Raw genomic sequence first — 7,457 nt, forward strand, 5'->3', positions numbered from 1 at the left:
TCTTAAGGGGTCTTACGGTGTCCCAAGACACCATATGACCCCTAACGACATGATTTTAGGGGTCATATGGTGTCCTAAGGGGTCATAGGACACAATATGACTCCTAACAACATGATTTGGTGTCTTAAGGGGTCCTATGGTGTTGTTAGGGGTCATATGGTGTCCATAGGGGTCATATGGTGTCTTCAGACACCATAGGACCCCTTAGGACACAATATGACCCCTTATGACACAACATTACCCAAAGCGAACCAATATGGTGTCATTAGGGGTCATATGGTGTCTTAAGGGGTCCTTTAGTGTCTTAAGGGGTCCTATGTTGTCCATAGGGGTCATATGATGTCTTGGGACACCATACGACCCATTATGACACCGTTATGGACACCATATGATCCCTAACAAGACCATAGGACCCCTTAAGACACCAAATCATGTCGTTAGGGGTCATATGGTGTCCTAAGGGGTTGTAGGCCACAATATGACCCCTTACGACACAATATGACCCAAAGCGACCCAATATGGTGTCATTAAGGGTCATATGGTGTCCTAAGAGGTCATAAGGGTTCATGGGACACCATATGACCTCTTAGGACACCATATGACCCCTAACAACATGATTTGGTGTCTTAAGGGGTCCTATGGTGTTGGTAGGGGTCATATGGTGTCCATAGGGGTCATATGATGTCTTGGAACACCATAGGACCCCTTAAGACACCAAATCATGTTGTAAGGGGTCATATTGTGTCCTACGACCCCTTAGGACACCATATGACCCCTAACGACATGATTTGGTGTCTTAAGGGGTCCTATGGTGTCATTAGGGGTCATATGGTGTCCATAGGGGTCATATGGTGTCTTCAGACACCATAGGACTAATGAATACTAAGAGGGGGGGTTAATTAGTATGCCAAAAATTACTACACTAAAACACTTACACAGCCTAAAGATAAACTGGTAAAGCAGTCTGATAGTCAAACCGGTTAACACACATGCAAACCAAAATTCAAATAAAGCATTCACCCACAAAAGCAATACAACCATAACACAAGATATTTGACATGGAAACCCAACTGGGAAAAACCACGATGAGATGGAACTCACAAGTCACTATCTACAGAATAGAAACCAGACTGGTTAAGGTCTTACAATGTTCTTCACCAGAACAGATCCTATTAGGAATCTCAATCTCTATTAGGAGATAAGTCTGATTAAAGACTACCTTGTTAGAGGATTTTAGATTCACATGTGTGAACCACCTTGTTAGAGGATTTTACAAAGGCTTTGAGGCCTACCCGGTTAAGGGCTACAAACTTGCCAAAGATGTGAGTAATCAACAAGTGTTTGATCTATCTAATAGCACAAACTGCTTGGTTAGATCCAGTATTGCTCACAACTAATGCATTCCAGTATTACTTCAGTCTTCTCTCTCTCTCACAGTTACAACTTGATCTTCTCAGATAAGATCGTTCTCACAACAACTCAACTTCTACCTCAAACCCTAGCTCAACATTAACCCTTTCAGCAACAACTTGAAACCCTAGACATGATGTCCTTTTTAAAGGAATCTGATTTCATGTCGATCCAATAGGATTACATTACAATTTCCTAGGTTCAATGAATCTAGACATACTCAGTAACATGACACAAGAATCACCATCAATGTGTTGGCACCATCAAACAATCGGTGGATTGGTAACTCATCACAAAATGTCGATTGGTTACTCATCACAGAGTATTACCGGTTCATACAAAATAATGGTTGCCAGTTTGTCAAAAATGAAGACTGGTAGGAATGTGTTGTGTCGCTTTGCTCCCTTGTACTGCTTGGGATCTATGAACCGCTTGAGGTTGACATGCCGCTTCAGACCAGGAAACACATTCTGCAAAATCACTAGTCTAGAGACTAGTATACAACATACCGGTTGAGCACAAGCTCATACATATAAAGGGGATCTCAATAAAAGTGTGTGTCCATCAATGACAATCACAACATAAACATCAAAAATGCCAACAAGGACCCCTTAAGACACCAAATCATGTCGTTAGGGGTCATATGGTGTCCTAAGGGGTCGTAGGACACAATATGACCCCTAACGACATGATTTGGTGTCTTAAGGGGTCCTATGGTGTCATTAGGATTGGACACCATAGGACCCCTTAGGACACAATATTACCTAAACTGACCCAATATGGTGTCATTAGGGGTCATATGGTGTCCTAAGAGGTCATAAGGGTTCATGGGACACCATATGACCCCTAACAACATGATTTGGTGTCTCAAGGGGTCCTATGGTATCCCAAGACACCATATGACCCCTATCTTTCTCCCCCCCCTCTCTCTCTCTCTCCCTCACTATCTCCCTTGATCTCTCCCTCTCTCTCTCTCTCTCGTGGCCCCGTAGGTTCAAACGAATTGTTCACGGGTGCCACAGATTCCGAGTTAGGGCCCATCAAAGTTTGACAATTTTGAGCACTTAGGGCACTCAAGGGACGATGCCGGTAGGGTATGACCCTGAGCATCGGATTGAGTGGGGGGGGAAAATAAGAGCATGCATAGGGTAATAATGCCTAACTGGACATGTCGAAGCTGGTGGTTTGTCATCGCGAGGAGCAGAACAAGAAATCAGCCACACGACAACATTCGATTGAGTGAGACTGATGATTTTTTTGCCAACAGAAAAATTGCTGCCCTAATAAAACCATAGGGAAAATTGAAAAACCGAGATAGGCTTTTGTAGGGACCCCTCTCATGGCCCCATAGGTTCAAACGGATCATTCACAGGTGCCACGGACTTCGAGTTAGGGCCCGTCAACGTTTGATAATTTTGAGCACTTAGGGCACTCAAGGGATGACGTCGGTAGGGTATGACCCTGAGCGTCGGATCGAGTGGGGGAGAAAAATAGGAGCATGCGTAGGGTAATAATGCCTAACTGGACATGGCAGAGCTGACGGTTCATCATCGCGACAAGCAGAACAAGAAATCGGCCACGCGACAACATTCGATTGAGTGAGACTGACGATTTTTTCGCCAACAGAAATATTGCTGCCCTAATAAAACCCCAAGCATTCGACCGAGGTGGGGGACAAAATAGGACCATGCATAGGGTAATAATGAATTGTATCAAGTATTTTTCATTAAATGAATTGTATTGTATTGTTCATTAAATGAATTGTATTGTTCATTCATTGTATTGTTCATTGAATGAATTGTATTGTATTGATTAAATGAATTGTATTGTTCATAAATTGTATTGTTCATTAAATGAATTTTATTGTATTTTTCATTAAATGAATTATATTGTTCATTATAAAAACAACACTTATGATGAAATGAAATGAATTGTATTGTTCATTAAATAGCCATTATTAGCCATTGTTGATTATTGAAATGAAGATTAAAGATTTCCATGATAACACCATGCACAGATGAGCAACAATTTATATGATCGAATATCAACTTCTATATATATATATATAAATGTCAAATGATTACAAATGTATGTCCATACACAAATATGGCATAAACACCAACTGAAACAAAATGTATGTCTAAATACGTGAATGTATGTCCATATACAAAATATACATGCCAAATAGACATGTAAGCATCCCAAAACTATCTATAACATCCTAACCTACTGATGGATCATCAAAATTAATCCTCTTCGCCACACTGGTCAGCTCTGAAGGATCTTGCACAAGAAAAACAAACCACGATTAATATTAGTTATATTATATAATTCACATTCGAAAAGTTAACATAAAAATAAACTATAATTGAACTATTCATGTTTACCTCATCTCCACATTTTCTCTTCAGCTTTGCAGGACTCTTGATGTATGTCTTTGGTAGAGGAGGTATGTTTTGAATATTTTGATACACAACCTACATATGTTGAGAAACATGACATTGATACAAGTTAGCATATAATTGTCACTGATAATAACAAATTATATCTACTAATCAAAAAATAAAATAAACACACATCTACTCGAGGCATCTCTTCTTCTTCTTCAAGTATAATGGGTGTAGTCATCAAGGATGTGAAGCCAAGAATTCTCTATATATATACACAACAAGTATATGATACTATCAATCTATGTCTAGACATGTATAATCACTATAAGTTATTTAAACTATTCATTCAATCATATTTGCATTCAATTACCTTTCCCTTGTCTCCAATTGCACTACCAAATCCTAAATCACACTGCCCCACACTTGTGTTGCTTGTTCCCTACAAGAGTAAAATAAGATATATATGCAAGTTACTACATAATCTAATTAATACCAATATAAATTATGAGCATGTATGTACAATAAAATACAAATGACTAGGTGCAATAATCTATGTACCATCAAGCTATCAAGGCCAAATGAAATGGCCAACAAGGTGCCCTCCTGAATCTGTCTCAACTCATCCTCAATCATCAACTATTAAATAGACCATGTAAATAAAAATTAGTACTTAATATTATCTAATTTATAAATATTTAATTAAAATATAACATGAACTGTGAAAATACAAATCTTACCACTACATCATCAATGTATGATGACGGTGCCTCCTCGCCTCTAGCATGTGAGGACTCCCCAGGGTATCCTCTAGTCTATGTAATAACATTTGGTGCATCATGCATCTCATGCACCTCATAATCTACACTGTCCACAGGAGGATCAACGGGCTCTCCAACCGGACCCAAGCATACGTGCCCACACATGACACAACTATGGGGCACACATATATGTGGAGCCGAGGATGACGTGTCAACGACACCGGATGCACTGCTACCATCAAGAGTAGGCTAAGCTACTGACGCGGCCTAAGAAACCAAAAGGCTACTCAAAGAGTGAATAGCCGATATGGTTCGTGAAGCCGCCTCACAAATGATATCAGGATGATGCACTGTAGGTGGGGGATCAATAGGAGGAGGGGGGACATATGGGCCTTGGACTACTCTGACTGCCCCAGGTCTATTTTGGGGCATACCTAAACCTACACCCTAGAAAGGTTGGATGTCAAAGTAGTTCACATGTTTGTTTAAAAAAAACTCAGCATACAATTTTTTTATGAAATAGAAGGGGATATCAATATTGTTGTTGGGTGGTTTGTCGAAAACCATCCACCAACGATCCAAAAAGTTTTTCACAATCCCATCATTTGTGCACCATTTAATAGAAAGTTTCATTTTTTGGGGATCTACAGGCTGACTAGTACAGTGATTGACAAACAATGAGGCGATTTCGGCTTTGGATATCTCGAGATCCTTGATATCCTTATACGACAAGCCATCTGCATATTTTTCCCTCATAGAATCTTGCCACAAAAGGGTGGCATTGCACTCCACAGTCATAGTTTCCATACTTTTTATGATCGACATGAGAGGATCAAACATTGGGTTTAGATGACGGATCCTACAATATAGTTATGCTATCCCCCTCAAATCATTCAAATTTTGTGCAATCAAATCCTGAATAGAGGGGGGTTTGGCAAATGAGGGTTTGGTTGTTGTAGTTGTGGTTGGTCAGGGTTTTCATTGTTATCCCCCATTTTTAACCTAATTGAATGTAAACAATTAAATTTAGTTAACAAATCTAAACAATTAGGTATTTGATTTAAAAAAACCTAGTTTTCATATGAAAAAACCATATTTTCAATGAAAAATCAGATAAACATTAACAAATTATACAAAAAATGAATGAAAATGATTGAAAACGATAAAATTCTTACCTCTCAATCTATTTTTTAGCAATTTTTTGCCAAAACACCAGATATTGGGTACATCGGATATCGGATTTTGATGAAATCACACGATTCATGAGTTAAAAATGACTCACGAGATGTCACTGTCGAAATATAAAAGTCTTAGAAAATCGGATATCCGATAATACATATTGTATTATATTATATATATTATAGTATATAATATAATATTATATTATATTATATAATATTATATATAATATAATATAATATACTATAATATAAGGGTAAGTGAACAAAGATGGTGGTCAAAAAGGGGGTATAAGTGGACACTTTTTTTTCTGAAATCAGGTGAACTCGAACTTAGAGGCAAAATTTGAAAGTCGTCCACTCAAGATATGAAGATAATCAAAGAACAAATATTGTAGTACTCTGAATTTACTTTCCAAACTACTAAACATTTTCAAAATTGGATAAGATTAAGGGGGTCAAATCCTTCACGCACGAAAAACTGACCCTGTTTTCTTGTTTGAAAAACATAACATAGTGTCTAACGTACGCATAAAAAACGTCATAGTTAGATTTAGTATTTTGACAAATCCTTTGGCAGAAAGATAGTTAATAGTGAGCACTAGAAGATGTGTATTTTTTTGTAATTTTTTGTTGAGTATTATTTTTTTTATGATTTTTCCAATCGAGCACATCCTGAAAATTTGGTACCTATTCATGTGCGAAGCATAAGTTGCACTAAACAAATCAAAAATACAATTGTTTTTTTTTAAATTGTAAAGAATCAAGTGCACTACAATAATATATAAAGTTTTTTAAATTTGGATATGTATATCAAAAGTTATTCAAAAAATGGTGTACCTATGTCTGTGAGAACTATGGAGACACTAGTAAAAGAAATTCAATAATAATATGTTATTGTTGTTCAAATTGAAAACAAATTATATGGTTAGAAAGCTCAAAAGATGGGTGAAAATATAGTGGCAATTTTAGAAATACCCATTTTATGAAGTGTAAACCTGATGATGACAAAGTCAATAAACCAAGTTGATAAACTAAAACACGTCAAAAATGAGAGAAATGGAGGGAAATCAAACTTTCAATCTGTAGCTTTGTCATCTAGGCCTATTTCCAAGCCTAAACAGTCAAAAGCGCGTACGGGGTACTTATGGTTTAAAAAGAGCGTATGGTGTATGTATAGTGTAAGCAGCGCGTACCCGCTTGTTTCCCTATAAATAGCGCGTACGCGCTATTGTATAATATGATATTCTATTTATAATATGTGTATATATATATATAATATATGTAATATATAATGTGTATAATATGACATTGTATATATAATATGTTTATATACATATAATATATTAAACATATATATACACATGTAAGTGTATCATCTCTCCCTCTCAAATGCATACAAGGTCTCTCTCTCTCTCTCTCTCTCTCTCTCTCTCTCTCTCTCTCTCTCTCTCCTCCCCCCTTCTCCCTTCCTCCATACCCCATCCCTCTTTCTCTTCTCTCTCCCTTCATACCCCATTGCAACTGTGTTTGCACTTCTATAGAAGTAAGTGAATTTATTTCTTATCTACAACTTCGTCTTTGATTTTTATCATGTATCCTCTCCTAAAAAAATTGATTGATGGATTTTTGTGTGTATATTGAATAGGAGGAATAGGGTTTGAAATTGAACCATAGGTGTATTACCATGACAAACAAGGAAACCTATAGCAATATTCTTC

The sequence above is a fragment of the Cryptomeria japonica genome, chromosome 3 (assembly GCF_030272615.1).
Source record: "Cryptomeria japonica chromosome 3, Sugi_1.0, whole genome shotgun sequence".
Taxonomy (NCBI): Eukaryota; Viridiplantae; Streptophyta; class Pinopsida; order Cupressales; family Cupressaceae; genus Cryptomeria; species Cryptomeria japonica.